A 16554-nucleotide genomic window follows, 5' to 3' on the forward strand; every position below is an offset into this window, starting at 1 on the left:
AAAAAATAACAAAAACTACATAAAAACATAGACAGAAAATAATAAAACGCGGACAGACTGCAGAGGCCGCTGCTGACGAGAGTCGCGCCGCCCACCGGGACAGAGGGACAGTGTGCAGTCCCGCAGGGCTGGAGGGCGCTGGACTGACCAATGGGTGCAGACTGGGAAGGCTGTGCTGGGACACCTCACCTTTGACACAATCACGCAGAGTATCAGTAGGAACCTGATACCAACTGTGCTGCTTTGATGGCACAGGTCAGAAATCTGATGAGAGGGGTCCACACTCTGGAGGATAGATGATAAAGCATGTGGGAGACTAAAAGCACCATCCTTGGAGTTCAGCCCTTTGACTCTTCTTTGGATCGGATGGATGTCTGTGGCTGGGTTTACCTGAGAGAACACAAACCTATCCAGTGGGTTACTGCCGTGCTGACAGAGAGCGCAGTGATCCCTACTCCCATACAGGTCAATAGCTAGATCAGCTTCACCAGCACCTTGTGGATACGGCCTAGTGGTCAATTGTCCACAATTGTGTCCATTCCCGTCCAAACTCCTCCGAAGCAGCTTGGCAGGAGATGCTGCTAGTTGTGGAGCATTCTTTCACACCACAGCCCATGCAGAAATCAGCAGCTCCCAGCTCACTGTACCCACAGCCACCCAGAATCCAGCAGCTCCCAGCACAGCTTGTCAGTAACATGTGGCTATGCCAATGAGCAGTAGGCATAGACCACTCAGCCCTTTAAACTTGCTCCAACATTCAGAATAAAAGGATGTGGCTTTAGAAAGAAGAGGAGGGATTTCTTTAGCCAGAGGGTGGTGAATCTGTGGAATTCATTAATTAGTACGGGTGTCAGGGATTATGGGGAGAAGGCAGGAGAATGGAGTTGAGAGGAAAAATATATCAGCCATGATTAAATGGCAGAGTAGACTTGATGGGCCTAATGGCCTACGTCTGGTCTTATCACTTATGAATTTACGTATGAACCATTTATTGGTCACGGCTGATCTCAGTAATCTCTATTGCCCATTCACTGGTAATTTGTCATTCTCATTTATCAAGAGGTAATGTTGTCTTCTACAAAAACAAAGGCTCAGAACCTTTTAAAAGGAAAATGTTGCCTCGTCTTGGTCTTATCTGCAATGACCCCAAATGATTTTCCACATGGAAACATCCTTTCTGCATCCACCCCGTCACATACTCTCAGGGTCTTAGACTTGGTTTTGTTTAGAGATACAGCATGGGAACGGCCCGTCTGCTGAGTCTCCACTGAGCGTTGATCACCTGTTCACCCTAGTTCGATGTTAGTCCTCTTTCCCATCCACTGCCTACACTGCAGAAACACTTTACAGAGGCTAATTAATCCACCGTGAGTCTGAAGAAGGGTTTCAACCCAAAACATTGCCTATTTCCTTTGCTCCATAGATGCTGCTGCACCCGCCGAGTTTCTCCAGTACTTTTGTCTACCTTCGATTTTCCAGTTCCTTCTTAAAAACAAATTAATCCACCAACTGGCTTGTCTCTGGGAGGTGGGAGGAAATTGGAGCAACTGGAAGAAACCCAATGGTCTCAGGGAAAACATGCAAACTCCACACAGCCAGCATTAATCAACCTCTCCCTCAAGGTCAGCAAGACAATGCAGCTTGTTGTCAACTTCAGGAAACATAGTGGAGTACATGTGCCAATCAGTATCAATGGTTCATCTTGTTAATATTACCAGTGATCTGTTGTAGACCAAGCATATTCAAACGACAGCCTAGAAGGCATAGCATTGCCTCCACTTCTTTAAGAGACACAGGATATTTGGCATGTCTCCCATGTTTAGCATGACTATCACAAACCTCTACAGATCCACCATGCTGTCAGGTGACATCACAGCTTGGTTTGGGAACAACTCTGCCCAAGACAGCAAGAAATTGCAGATAGATGCAGATGGACACAACATGCGGGCACCACCAGAATCGGGGATAGCTTCTTTCTGTGTAGGAATGCACTGCAGATGCTGGTTTAAGCCAAAGATAGACACAAAAGCTGGAGTAACTCAGCGGGACCGACAGCATCTCTGGACAGAAGGAATAGGTGATGTTTTGGGTCGAGTTCCAAAGCGTCATCTGTTCGACCACCAGGCGATGCCTATAATAGCTACCTGGCCACAGTGTTGCGTCCCTTCTCTGTTTCTATTATTTTAAGTATGTCTTAAATGTATGTTTTAATGTTTCTTGGTTAGATTATGTGGGGCGAATTGGGGGGGAAATAGGGGGAAACTTTTTTTCAGTCACTTACCTCGATGGGGATGGATTTTCTCAGTTTTGCATCTCCACCCCCCCCCCCCGTGCCCTCACAACTTGGACTGGTGTGGCCTTCCCTGGAGACCGGCCCGTAGCTTCAAGCCGCGGGCGCGGCGTGGACTTACCATCGTGGAGCCGAGGATCATTTGCCGAGGATCATCAGAAGAAGAGCTCCGACCGCGGGACCTGTGGACATTAACACCATGAAGCAGCGGTCTCCAGTAAGAAGCGGCCAACTAGGGAGCTCCATGTGTTCCAACCCGTCCCCATGCAGGAGTTTCGATCATCCCGACGAGAGGTCCTGGACATCAGACCGTCAGCAACGGCAAGTGCTGGGGATTCAAGGCCCCGACCACGGTGAACAAAGGGGGAAGATGACTGAACTGTATTGCCTTCCATCACAGTGAGGAATGTGGATTCCACTGCGGTGGATGTTTACGTCAAATTTTATTTTATGTGTGTATTGTGTTCTTTTCATTTAGTATGGCTGTATGGTAATTCAAATATCTCTGTACCTTAATTGGTGCATGTGACAATATATGTGAACTTGTTTAAGAATGAACTGCAGATGCTCGAAAAATTGAAGGTAGACGAAAATGCTGGAGAACCTCAGCAGGTGAGGCAGCATCTATGGAGTGAAGGAATAGGCGATGTTTTGGATCGAGACCCTTCTTCAGACTGATGTGACAATAAATGTGAACTTGAACTTCCTGCTGTCCAGAGATGCTGTCTGAGCTGCTGAGTTATTTGTGGAATTCCCTGCCACAGAGGGCAGTGGAGGCCAAGTCATTGGATGGATTTAAGAGAGAGTTAGATAGAGCTCTAGGGGATAGTGGAATCAAGGGATATGGGGAGAAGGCAGGCACGGGTTATTGATTTGGGACGATCAGCCATGATCACAATGAATGGCGGTGTTGGCTCAAAGGGCCGAATGGCCTCCTCCTGCACCTATTTTCTATTTTACTCCAGCTTTTCATGTCTATCAACAACGTCTTCCCCTTTGTTATCAGGCTTCTGAACAGCCCTACCACAAGCTAGGGTACTGTCCGGTTCACCTCTACCCTGTTGTATACATTGGACTTTGTCTCTGGAGCTGGTGTGCAAGAATGTTGAGAAACATATCCTGCACTTTGTACCTTCCCTCTTGATCCACCTGTTGTAATTGAGTTTGGTTTGATTGTTTTTATCTATAGTATTATATGACCTGATTGGATAGCAAGCAACAGTGGCACAGCTGGTTGAGTGGCTGCCTCACAGCACTAGAGACCCAGGTTCAATCCTAACCTCAGGTGTTGTCTGTTTGGAGTTTGCACGCTCTCACTGTGACCGCGTGGGCTTCCAACATTCCAAAGACGTGCGGGTTTGTAGGTTAATTGGCCTCTGTAAATTGCCCCTAGTGTGGGAGTGGATGGGAAAGTGGGATAATGTAGAACTAGTGTGAATACATGGTCAATGGTTGAAGTCAAAGTGGACCGAAGGGCCGTTTCAATGCTATATCTCTAAACTACACGAGGTTGGCCTGGCCCGGCCCGGCACACCTATTATAGCGTAATCATTCTAGAGACAAAGTGATACAGCATAAAAACAGGATTTTCGGCCCAGCTTGTCCACAAATGTCCCAGCTACACTAGTCCCACCTGCCCACGTTTGGTCCATATCCTTCCAAACCTGTCCTATCCATGTACCTATCTAACCGTTTCTTAAATGTTGGGATAGTCCCAGCCTCAGCTATCTCCTTTGACAGCTTGTTCCATGCACCCACCACCCTTTGTGTGAAAAAGTTACTTTTTAAAGTTCCTATCTTTCCTCCTTCACCTTAAACCCACGTCCTCTGGTCCTCGATTCCCCTACTCTGGGCAAGAGACTCTGTGCATCTATCCGATCTATTCCTCTCATGGTTTTCCTCATTCGGCTTGCCAGGTGTTAGATTAGAAAGTGTTCTCCGACTCTTCCATGGCACCAGTGTGTGTGTGTGTGCGGGTGTTGAGGGGAGCCGCTGTGTGGCGGTGCGGGACACCGCTGGTGGTGGTTGTTGCCGCCGCTTCCCGCACCCGCACCCGGCCTCAAGTCAGCCGCTAAAGTGCCGCAGTGACTGCGCTCAGGTGAGGCGAGCTCCCGCAGCCCGGACCAAAGATCCTATAGCAGAGCTCTGCTCTAGGATCTTTGGCCCGGACACTGACTGGTGTCCGGTCCCGGGGGGGAGAGAGAGCAGGCTCCCGGGGGGTGGAGAGAGCAGGGTCCAGGTAGGGGAGAGAGCAGGGGTCCCGGGGGGGAGAGAGCAGGGGTCCCGGGGGGTGGAGAGAACAGGGGTCCCGGGGGTCCCGGGGGGGAGATAGTAGCCGTGGTCCCGGGACAGCGCGGCTGCGGCCCCGAGTCAACACTGGACTCACACAGGCACCTGTCAGTCGCGGCTCCACTAAGGTAACTTCACCTTTTATTTTGTTGCCGAGCGGAAGCGCCGTCACGCTGATCATAGATTGGAGAGTTGCCTCAGAGTTGAGGCGTTTTCCTGAGTTTGGGACAAGGTGTTGGCGGCTTCCCCCAGGTACAGCGGCCCTACACTAGCTTACACCCGCGTGTCTCCCCCTCCTCACATTACACCATCTCCACAGGGGAGTTATCGATCAACACCTGACTCCGGGTCACAGACGCGGACACCGCGGCCGGCAGGTGAGTGAAACGCTGATCATGTACGGAAACTTCTTAAAGACAAAGTACAACTACAATTATATCTATCGCGCCTTTCACCGCTCTACAGCAAGACGTGTTGAGGTGGTTACTTGTGCTAATGTTTCTGCTCCCTGGAGGTGGCAACACGGCTAGATGGAGTGGTGAGGAATGTATCTGGTGTGTTTGCCTTCAGTAGCTGGGACATTCAGAATCAGGAAGCCATGATACTGCTCCATCAGACGTTGGTTAGGCCGCATTTGGGGTATTGCGTGCATTTCTGGAAGGATAGGGAGGGTTTGCGAGGAGGTTTACCAGAACATCACTTGGATTTAGGGGCATCAGCTAAAGGCAGGGAGATATTGTACAGGCTTGGATAGTTTTCTCTGCAATGCTGGAAGTTTTTGGATAGAAGTCTATCAAATTATGAGAGACCTGGGTAAGGGTCATTGTCCCAGGATGGAAACATCAAAGACTTGAGTGCATAACTTTAAAGCGAGAGAGGAAAAGTTTAAAGGAGATGTGTGAGGCGAGTTTTTACACACAGGGCGCTGAGTGGCTGGAACGCACTGTAAGGGGTGGTGATGGAGGCAGATATGATAATAGCATTTCAGCAGCTTTTAGATCAGCGAATGGAAATGGCTATGGAGGGATATGGATCACGTGCAGGCAGAGGTTTGTTTAAGAAGGAACTGCAGATGCTGGAAAATCGAAGGTAGACAAAAATGCTGGAGAAACTCAGCGGGCGAGACAGCGTCTATGGAGCGAAGGAAATAGGCAACATTTCGGGCCAAAGAAGGGTTTCGACCCAAAACGTTGCCTATTTCCTTTGCTCCATAGATGCTGTCTCACCTGCTGAGTTTCTCCAGCATTTTTGTCTACTCTAGAGATGAGTGTATCCTGGCATCATTATTCAGCACATTCTCTGCTATATGATTCTATGTTTGGAGTCTCACAGCACAGAAACAGGCTCTTTGGCCCAACTTGTCCATGACTACCAAGATGTCCATTTGTTCACATTTGGACCATATCCCTCTAAATGTATTACCTCGCCTCCATGTGCTCTGGTTCTTCCTTGAGTCGAGACCCACCCAGTTCCCTACGACTAACATTCTCCTCTGCCTGGCAGAACTTGTCCTCGCCCTCAACAACATCTCCTTTCACTCCTCTCACTTTCTCCGAGTTAAAGGTGTAGATTTGGGCTGCACAGTGGCGCAACGGTAGAGCTGCTGCCTCTCGGCTCCAGAGACCGAGTTTGATCCTGACCCCGTGCTGTGGCTGTGTGCGCTTTCCTCAAGTGCCCCGGTTACTTCTCACTTTCCTAACACATGAGCTTGTAGGTTAATTAGCTTCATTAAATTAGAAACATAGAAAATAGGTGCAGGAGGAGGCTATTTGGCCCTTTGAGCCAGCATCGCCATTCATTGTGATCATGGCTGATCGTCTCCTATCAATAACCCGTGCCTGCCTTCTCCCCACATCCCTTGATCCCACTAGCCCCAAGTGCTCTATCTAACTCTCTCTTAAATCCATTCAGTGGCTTGGCCTCCACTGCCCTCTGTGGCAGGGAATTCCACAAATTCACAACTCTGGGTAAAAAAGTGTTTTCTCACCTCAGTCTTAAATGGCCTCCTCTTTATTCTAAGACTGTGGCCCCTGGTTCTGGACTCGCCCAACATTGGGAACATTTTTTCTGCATGTAGCTTGTCCAATCCTTGTCTCTAGTGTGTAGGATAGAACTAGTGTGAATGGGTGATCACTGGTCAATGTGGACTCGATGAGCAGAGACTGCTCCCTCCACAATCCCTTACCATCAAACCACCTCCTGTCCCCAGGTACTTTCCCCTGCAACCACAGTTCCATCCAAATCCTCCTTTCCCCTCCATCCAGGGACCCCAACATTCCTTGCAGGTGAGACAGAGGATCACATGCACCTCCTCTAACCTCATCTACTGCATCTGGTGATCCCGATGTGGTCGGCATTACATCATTTTGCCAGGCATTTGCACTCGGTCTGCCTAGGCCAATAGGAGCCCCCGGTTACTAACTATTTAACTCCCCTTCCCATTCCCACACTGACCTCTCTGCCCAGGGCCTCCTCCATTGTCAGAGTGAAGCCACACGCAAAGTGGAAAAACAACAGCTCATATTGATATGGGCAGCTTACAACACCAATATGAACATTGTCTTCACCGAGGCTTTGCCTTTCACTCCTCATCTCTCCTTATCTGACATCCTTTGTTCTCCATTTCATTTCTAGCCTTTATCCATTCCACTGCTAAACAAACACCCTGACCCATATCAATCTCTCACTTGCCAGGTTTAGTCCTGCCCCAACCACCAGTTTAATCCTCACCACTACAATTGGTCTGAAGAAGGATCCTGCCCCACACAGATAGCACCTGGGGTCACGATTAAACTGTCATCACCAGAGTGCTCTTCAACTACTTCCTCCCAATGGTTGAAAAATTGTTCTGTATAACTAGTGACAAATGAACATTATCTTTACCTGTAGGACAGAAGGAAGATCACAGTCATCAGGTTTAAATAGTGTTGTGGGACCTTTCATGTGTGTTTGAGAGAACGGATGGATCTGGGGTTAATTTTGCATCTGAAAGCCACCACTTCCTGCACTCACCATGCTATAGTTTACTGTAGTTCAGAGATGGTTTTTTAGCTGCCAAGGGGATAAGGGGCTACGGGGAGAGGGCAGGGATATGGACCTAGGTATGGTTAGTATAGTAAGACCTTGATCTCCTGGACAAGTGTCGATCGCCTAGATTGGGTCGGAGAGGAATTTCCCGGATTTTTTTCCCGAATTGGACCTGGGTTTTTATCCGGTTTTTTGCCTCCCCCAGGAGATCACGAGGTTCTTGGGGTGGAGAGGGGTGATAGCGGTATAAAGGGGAGGGTAGTGTCTTGTGTTCTGTGTCTTGTGTCTACTGTTTGTGGGTAAGTGTGTCTGTTTAGTGTTCAGCCATGAGGAATAGGCCCTTTGGCCCACCTAGTCCGCACGGACTAGTGATCCCGTGCCTAGTCCGCACGGACTAGTACCCTACACACATTACCTTTCACATCTGTACCAAGCCAATTAACCTCCAAACCTGTATGTCTTTGGAGTGTGAAAGGAAATCTAAGAACTCTGAGAAAACCCACGCAGGTCATGGGGAGACCATACAAACTCTGTACAGACTGCACCCATAGTCAGGATCGAACCCGGGTCTCAAGTGCTATAAGGCAGCGCCACCGTGCTGGAGTATACATGAGGTGGTAAAGTTTGAAGGGCAGGTACAAAATTAAAAGTGGGTAGATTGTAATACTCGTTCTTTACACAAGAGTTGTGAGACTGGGCAGGCATGCTACGGCTCACTATATTATGTCTGAAGAAAGGATTTGGCCCGAAACGTTGCCTATTTCCTTCGCTCCATAGATGCTGCTGCATCTGCTGAGTTTCTCCAGCATTTTTGTGTACCTTCGATTTTCCAGCATCTGCAGTTCCTTCTTAATCACTATATTATGGAATGTATCAACGTGCAGGATTAGGTTTGGTTTAGGAATGAAAAGATATGGAATCTGAGCAGCTGAATGCATTTTGCACTATTTTCTCACTCTCCAGCTGATGACAACCAATGGTGTAATTAAGTTTTCTTAACTACAGATTTCTTTCCCGAACATTTTCCAAATTTTTGGTAAATATTATTTTATCAACTAGACATGCCATGAGGTCGTACAGCAGGGAAACAGGCTCTTCAGCCCAACTTGCCCACGCCCACTTAAGATGCCCCACCTACACTGGTCCCACATGCCCTGTTGTGGCCCAAGTCCCTCTAAATCTTTGTAACTGTCCAATTGTCTTAAATGTTGTCCTGTACCTGCTCAACTACCTCCCTTGGCATCTATCTATACATAACTTAAACTTTCATCTTCCGTGGGGGAGGTGAGGAGGGAGGATTGAGGGAGAGGAGGGGTATGGAGGGAGAGGGAGGGAAAGTAGGGTGGGGTTGGAGGGAGGCTAAAGGGAGAGGAAGGGGGGGGAGGGTTGAGGAGGGATAGTGGGGGGGGGGATAGGGGGAGGACTTCTTCTTTTTCTTGCATATGGCGTGCACAGCCTAAAGTTGAAGGACAACTTGTTCTATTTGATTGTGCACACCAGGTTGATTGCATTAGTCGAAACAGGGCGGACCATGGTTATAAGGTTGCAATCTCCCACCCCAGGGGGAGGTGAGGAGTGTAGAAGTGGGGGATAGAGCGATTGGAAGGTAGGGAAGTTATGGAGGGAGGGTGGGAGTGCCTGGGGGTTGGGAAAAGGAGATGGAGGGATTGGGGGAGGGGAGGAGGTGAGGGGAAATAAGAGGGAGGGTGACGGGAGGGGGGAGAGAATGCTGGGGATGAGGGGAAATGAGCTGTGCCTGCGCAGTTGGGGGCTATGGGTGAGTGATGGAATATTGCATTAGGGAACGGGCCTCCCGTGTGACGGGGACCCAACAGATCCCACTTAGTCTAGTCTCTTCTTAAATGGAGGCACAATATTGACCACCCTCCAGTCTTTTGTCACCACACCTGTGTCTAATGATGGTCTGTACATCTCAGCCAGGGCATCTGACATTTCTCTAGTTTCCCAATGTTTTGTATGATATTTCTGGTCAGTCCCCGGAGATTTATCTACCTTCATAAGCTTTTGGACGTTCATCTCCTCCTCAACCATAATACTAACTATCCTCGACACTTCCCGGTTCCCCAATCTTCATGTTTACCTCCATGGTAGAAATAGGGGAGAAATACGCATTAATGACCTGCCCTTGTCCTACAGAGATGACCGGTTTATTCTCTGAGGGTCATTTCTCTTTCGTCACTCTTTCCCTTATTGTGGTTATAAAATACATTTGGCCAAAGCTATCTCCTGCAATCTATAGCTGTCCCATGCCTCCTTGTTCCTGACCAGAACCTCAGTTTCTCTGGTCATACAAGGTTTCTTATGCCCACTTGCCATCTCCTTCACTCTAAAAGGACCACGCATGCCCTGAACGCTTGTCACCACACTTGTAAAAGTATCCCACCTTCCACACACTCTTCTGCCTGCAAAAAGCCTACTCCAATCAACTTGAGAAAGTTATTTTTAAATTCCATCAAGTTGGCCTTCTCCCAATTCTAACAGTGTAGGCCCGCCCTGTCATTATCCATAGCTATCTTAAAGCTAATAAAACAGATGTCACTGGTCCCAAAATACTCACCCACAGGCACTTCAGTCACTGAGGTTGGTAGTAAAGAGAGCAAACTCAATGCAAGCATTTATTTCAGGAGAGCTTGTACACAAAAACAAGGAGGTAATGCTGAGGTTCCATTAGGTGCTGGGAAGGCTACATTGTGAGCAATTTGGGGCACCACATCTGAGGAAGGATGTGCTGGCTCTGGGGAGGGTCCAGAGGAGTTTACAAGAATGATCCCAGGAATAAATAGGTTAACCTATGATGAGCATTTGTCAGCACTGGGCCTGTATACGCTGGAGGTTAGAAGAATGAGGGGGGACCTCATTGAAACTTACAGAATAGTGAAAGGCTTGGATAGAGTCGATGTGGAGAAGATGTTTCCAAGACTCGAGAGTCAAGAGTGTTTTATTGGCCTATGTCCCATACGGGACAATGAAATTACTTACTTGCTGCAGCACAATAGAATATGTGAATATGTAAACAGAGTACATAACGGGGGAAGAGGGAAAAAAGAAAAACTTCAACAAATAACAAATATAGTGCAATAATAATATAGTCTTTTGTAGCTCAGAGCTTATTCGTTGTTGTTAATAGCCTGATGACTGTAGGGAAGAAGCTGTTCTTGAGCCTGGACGTTACAGTTCTCAGGCTCCTGTACCTTCTTCCTGATGGCAGCGGAGAGATGAGTGTGTGGCCAAGATGGTGTGGGTCTTTGATGATTTTGGCTGCCTTTTTGAGGCCGCGACTACGATAGATCCCTTTGACGGTGGGGAGGTCACAGCCGGTGATGGACTGGGCAGTGGTCACAACTTTTTGTAGTCTTTTTCGCTCCTGGACGCTCAAGTTGCCGAACCAGGCCACGATGCAACCAGTCAGAATGCTCTCTACTGTGCACCTGTAGAAGTTTAGGAGAATACTCTTCGACATGCCGATTCTCCGCAATCTTCTCAGGAAGTAGAGTTGCTGATGTGCCTTCTTTATAATTGCATCGGTGTGCTGGGTCCAGGAAAGATCTTCGGAAATATGCATGCCCAGGAATTTGAAGTTTTTGACCCTCTCCACCATCATCCCGTTAATATGAACAGGGCTGTGGGTCCTCATCCATCCCCTATCAAAGTCCACAATCAGTTCTTTAGTCTTACTGATGTTGAGGGCCAGGTTGTTGTGCTGGCACTGTTTGGTCAGTCGGTCGATCTCACTTCTATACTCTGACTCGTCCCCATCTGATACTCATCCCACAACAGTGGTGTCGTCGGCGAACTTCATGATGGAGTTCACACTATGTCCGGCTACACAGTCATGAGTATAGAGTGAGTACAGCAGGGGGCTGAGCACGCAGCCTTGAGGTGCTCCCATACTAATTGTTACTGAGGATGAAGTGGTACCATATAACAATTACAGCACGGAAACAGGCCCTTCAAGTCCGTGCCGAACACTTATTTTCCCCATGTCCCATCTACTTGCACTCGGACCATAACCCTCCATTCCTTTCCCGTCCATATACCTATCCAATTTATTTTTAAATGATAAAATCAAACCTGCTTCCACCACTTCCACTGGAAGCTCATTCCACACAGCTACCACTCTCTGAGTAAAGAGGTTCCCCCTCATGTTACCCCTAAACTTCTGTCCCTTAATTCTGAAGTCATGTCCTCTTGATTGAATCTTCCCTACTCTCAATGGGAAAAGCTTATCCACGACAACTCTGTCTATCCCTCATCATTTTAAAGACCTCTATCAAGCCCCCCCCCCCCTTAACCTTCTGCGCTCCAAAGAATAAAGACCTAACTTGTTCAACCTTTCTCTGTAACTTAGGTGCTGAATCCCAGGCAACATTCTAGTAAATCTCCTCTGTCCTCTCTCTATTTTGTTGACATCTTTCCCATAATTAGGCGACCAAAATTGTACACCATACTCTAGAATTGGCCTCACCAATGCCTTGTACAATTCTAACATTACATCCCAACTTCTATACTCAATGCTCTGATTTATAAAGGCCAGCACACCAAAAGCTTTCTTTACCACCCTATCTACATGAGATTCCACCTTCAGGGAACTGTGCACAGTTATTCCCAGATCCCTCTGTTCAACTGTATTCCTCAATTCACTACCATTTACCATGTACGTCCTATTTTGATTTGTCCTGCCAAGATGTAGCACCTCACACTTATCAGCATTAAACTCCATCTGCCATCTTTCAGCCCACTCTTCCAAATGCCCTAAATCCCTCTGTAGACTTTGAAAATCTACTTCATTATCCACAACATCACCTATCTTAGTATCATCTGCATACTTACTAATCCAGTTTACCACACCATCATCCTGATCATTGATGTACATGACAAACAACAGTGGACCCAACACAGATCCCTGTGGCACCCCACTAGTCTCTGGCCTCCAAAACTGCATCTCCCAGCCACTGTTGAAACTCCACCATTAAACCATCCACCACCTTTAACCTCTCTGGCATCTCCCCATTCAATTTCCACTGTTGAACCTGCAAATCTTGTTCCTAATTACCCTCCCATCCATTAATATTTGCCCACCACAATCAAACTGATCAGTTTACCATGACCCTTTTGAATGGCGGAGTACTACTTGATTTGGGCCGAACTTCCCTCAAAGGCCTAATTCTCAGGACTCCTATCGCTTATGAGTGTCAGTACTTCCTCTTCTTATGTTTTGCTACCCGTCCGAATCCTTCTTTTGTAAGATTGTGGATCAAGCTATGTCCTCTCCTGTGTAGGTCCCTCTACATATATCCTGAGGAAACTTTGCTGAGCACATGTGGCAAATTCAACTCTGTGTAAGCCCTTGGCATTATGACAGTCACAGTCTACATTAGGACAGTTCAAATCCTTTACTCTGACAACTTTATTAGTCTTGCAGCTGCCTACAATCTCCTGGCATATTTCTAATTCCTGTTGACTATTTGGGGGCCTTTAGTACACTCCCAATAGAGGTGATCAAACCCTTTTTATTTCTCAGCTCTACCAATATAACCTTACTGGATGAACCATTAGTATTGCCATCTTGGACCACTGCCGTGATATTCTCCTTAATCAATAAAGCAACACCCACTACCCTCCACCCCCCACCCCCCTCTTTTACCCCACTTTCTCTCCATTAGCTCTGTCCCTTGGAACATTAAGCTGCCAGTAACATCCCTTGCTCAGCCAGGTTTCCGCAATAACTGCAATGCCCCAGTCGTATGTTCCTATCCATGCCCCAAGTTCATCCACCTTACCCATCATAAAATGAGTGCAATTCAATCCAACAGTCCTTCCTCACTAGGTAGACACAAAATGCTGGAGTAACTCAGCAGGACAGGCGGCATCTCTGGAGAGAAAGAATGGGTGACTTTTCGGGTCGAGACCCTTCTTCAGATTGATGTAGGGAGGGGGCGGTACAGAGATAAAATGCAGTCAGAAACAGTAAGACTGGTGGGCGGGGGGAGGGGGGGAGGTTAGGGGTGGTGGAGAGAGAGGGAAAGCAAGGGCTACTTGAGTTAGTCTTTCCTCACTCCCCACCTGAGATGAGACTTTTGCCTCCATCACAGTGAGGAGGTGCCTGGTGAACTCACTGTGGTGGATGTTAATTTGTGTTTATTGTGTGTTTTTGTCATTTTGTACTATATGTAGGGACTGCAAGGCAACACAATTCCGTCAGACCGCAAGGAATGACAATAAAGGCTACTTTGACTTTGACCGTGCTCCTGCCATCCCCTCCAGTTTCGGCACAACCCGTCCCTCTTGTACAGGTCACTTCTGCCCCACAAGACATCCCAATGGTCCAAATATCTGAATCCCTGCCCTCTGCACCAATTCCTAAAGCACTCATTAATGAATCTTCTCTTTATATTTGTATTCTCGCTACCACGTGGCATTGGGAGAGACCTGAAGATCACTGTCCTGCTGGTTCTGCATTCTAGTCTTTTGCAGAATTCCCTATAATCACTTTGCAGGATCTACTCCCTTTTCCTTCCTCTGTCATTTGTGCCAACATGCACAATTACTTCTGGATGCTCACCCTCCCCATTGAGAATATAGAAACATAGAAAATAAGTGCAGGAGTAGGCCCTTTGGCCCTTTGAGCCAGCATCGCCATTCAGCGATCATGGCTGATCATTCTAAATCAGTACCCCTGTTCCTGCTTTCTCACCATATCCCTTGATTCCGTTATCCCCAAGTGCTATATCATGCTTCTTCTTCTTTCGTGTGGCGTGCACAGCCTAAAGATGTTGGACAACTTGTTCTATTTGATCTTCCGTTTGTGCATGTCGAGTTGATTGCATTAGGGTGGACCACGTGAAGGTTGCAATCTTCCACCCCGCTATATCATGCTTCAGATCGGAGACATCCTGGACCCTGGCACCAGGAAGGCCACACATCCTGGAGTCTTAATAGCTGCCAGTGAATCTCCTGTCTGCCCCCTTAACTAGTGAATCTTCTAAAGGGCCTGTCCCACCAGCATGCGTCTAGCGCGACCAAACGTGGAGGCTTGAGGCGTACGGCCTCGTGGGGCCGGTCCCACTTCCAACCGCGGAGCCGTATGGGGCTGGTCCCGACATCATACTCACCAATCAGCTGGGCAGGAGGCGGGCCGACTGAATTTGGACGTCGCACGGCGTCGGGCAGTGACGTCATCGCGCAACGGCACGCGCTAGGCGTACGCCATCAAGCTGCTGTGTACGGCGTCAAGGCGCTGCGTACGGCCTCAATGCGGCTGCGGGCCGGCAGGATTTTTGGACATTGTCAGTTTTTCGGAGCCCCGTGCGATGTCGGGACCAGTCCCGTACAACTCCATACTGCTCCGGCGATCGAAGTGGGACCGACCCCGAGAGGCCGTACGGCTCAAGCGACCACGTTAGGTTGCGCTCGCCACATGCTCGTGGGACAGGCCCTTAAAATTATTGCTCTGCCTGACATTATTCTCCCCCACTCTGCCTCAGAGCCAGGCTCGTGGCCATAGCCCTGCCTGCCATTGCTGCTCATCCCTGACTGGTCATCCAAAAGGATATACTTGTTTTGAAGGGAAAAGGCCAAGGGGGTCACCTGCACTGTCTACTCCCTTTACTCATGGTCTCCCACCTAGTCTCTCTGTACGTTATGCATGACCACCTCACTACAAATCGTATTTAAGAAACTCATGATCGCGTGGTTTTCCAGCTGTAGCTCCAGTTCTCTGTGCCTTTCTGAAAGATTCCAATGATCTGTGATTGAAGGTGAAGTCGTCAATGTTTTTTGGGTCGGAGAACATTCCCCTCCTGTTGCTGATTGGACGTCTGCTCACTGACATATCTGTGTAACATATAACTTATTGTAATAATCATCCACCGTTTGTCAAGTCAAATCCAGAAATCCGTGCTATCAGTGGTTCCAGGGTGAAAGGTGAAGTTTACAAAGCCACGGGATCCAGGAGATGGTCACCTGGTAAGAGCTGTGACCGCTCCTTCAACACTGGGCTTGAATCATGGAACCTCCTTCCCAACAGCAATGGGAGACTACGGGTGCTGCCTGTACGGAGTTTGTACGTTCTCCCCATAACCTGCGTGGGTTTTCTCCGAGACCTTCGGTTTCCTCCCACGCTCCACAAGACGTATAGGTTAATTGGCTTGGTATAAATGTAAAAATTGTCCCTAGTGGGCTTAGGACAGTGTTAATGTGCAGGGATCGCTGGTCGGCACGGACTAGGTGGGCTGAAGGGCCTGTTTCAATATCTAAACTAAACTAAACTAAATCCCTTCGTCTGAAGGACCGCAACCGTTTAAAAGGTTAGTTCTTGGGAAGTTCTCTTCAAGGGAAGTGAATATTGTCCTCGCTAGTGAGGTTTAGTTTAGTTTATAGATACATTGTGGAAACGGGGCCTTGGCCCACTGAGTCCACACCGGACGGTAATACACCGACCCACACACTAATGCTATCCTACAATGTTTAGGAAACATTTAATAGGTACATAGATAGGATAGTTTTAGAAGGATATGGGCCAAATGCAGGCAGGTGGGACTAGTGTAGGTGGGACATGTTGGTTGGGCAAGTTGGGCTGATGGGCATGTTACCATGCTGTATGACACTATTACCAAGACCAGGTATTACAACTGTGAAACACACAGTGCTGGAGTTACTCGGCAGATCAGGCAGCATCTCTAGAGGGGATGGACAGGTGATGTTTTGGGTCGGGACTTGTCTTCAAAGGTATTTCAACCTTGGTATCAGCACTCAACTCACGGATCAATTAGTCGTGGCACAGGCCTCTCAAAGAGAAAGCAAGTTCCCTCGTCACTTCCTGCTGGATCTTGTATTGGATCATCTAGGAATCTCCCCAGCAGCACAGCCTGGGAACTCCCTTTGACTACCTTTAACGCTTGTCCCATTGAGATCTTCTGAGACTGGAG

General features: G+C 48.1%; 1 protein-coding gene across 1 annotated transcript in view; it reads left to right on the forward strand.

Moving 5' to 3' along the window:
• Positions 1-4658: 4658 nt before the first annotated feature.
• The window catches only part of arhgef16 (Rho guanine nucleotide exchange factor (GEF) 16), a 64899-nt gene continuing 53003 nt past the window's right edge, over positions 4659-16554 (forward strand). The window contains 1 exon segment of the mRNA XM_055659699.1: positions 4659-4956. The gene's annotated coding sequence lies outside the window, so the exon portion shown is untranslated.

Source organism: Leucoraja erinacea, chromosome 30 (assembly GCF_028641065.1).
Source record: "Leucoraja erinacea ecotype New England chromosome 30, Leri_hhj_1, whole genome shotgun sequence".
Lineage (NCBI taxonomy): Eukaryota > Metazoa > Chordata > Chondrichthyes > Rajiformes > Rajidae > Leucoraja > Leucoraja erinaceus.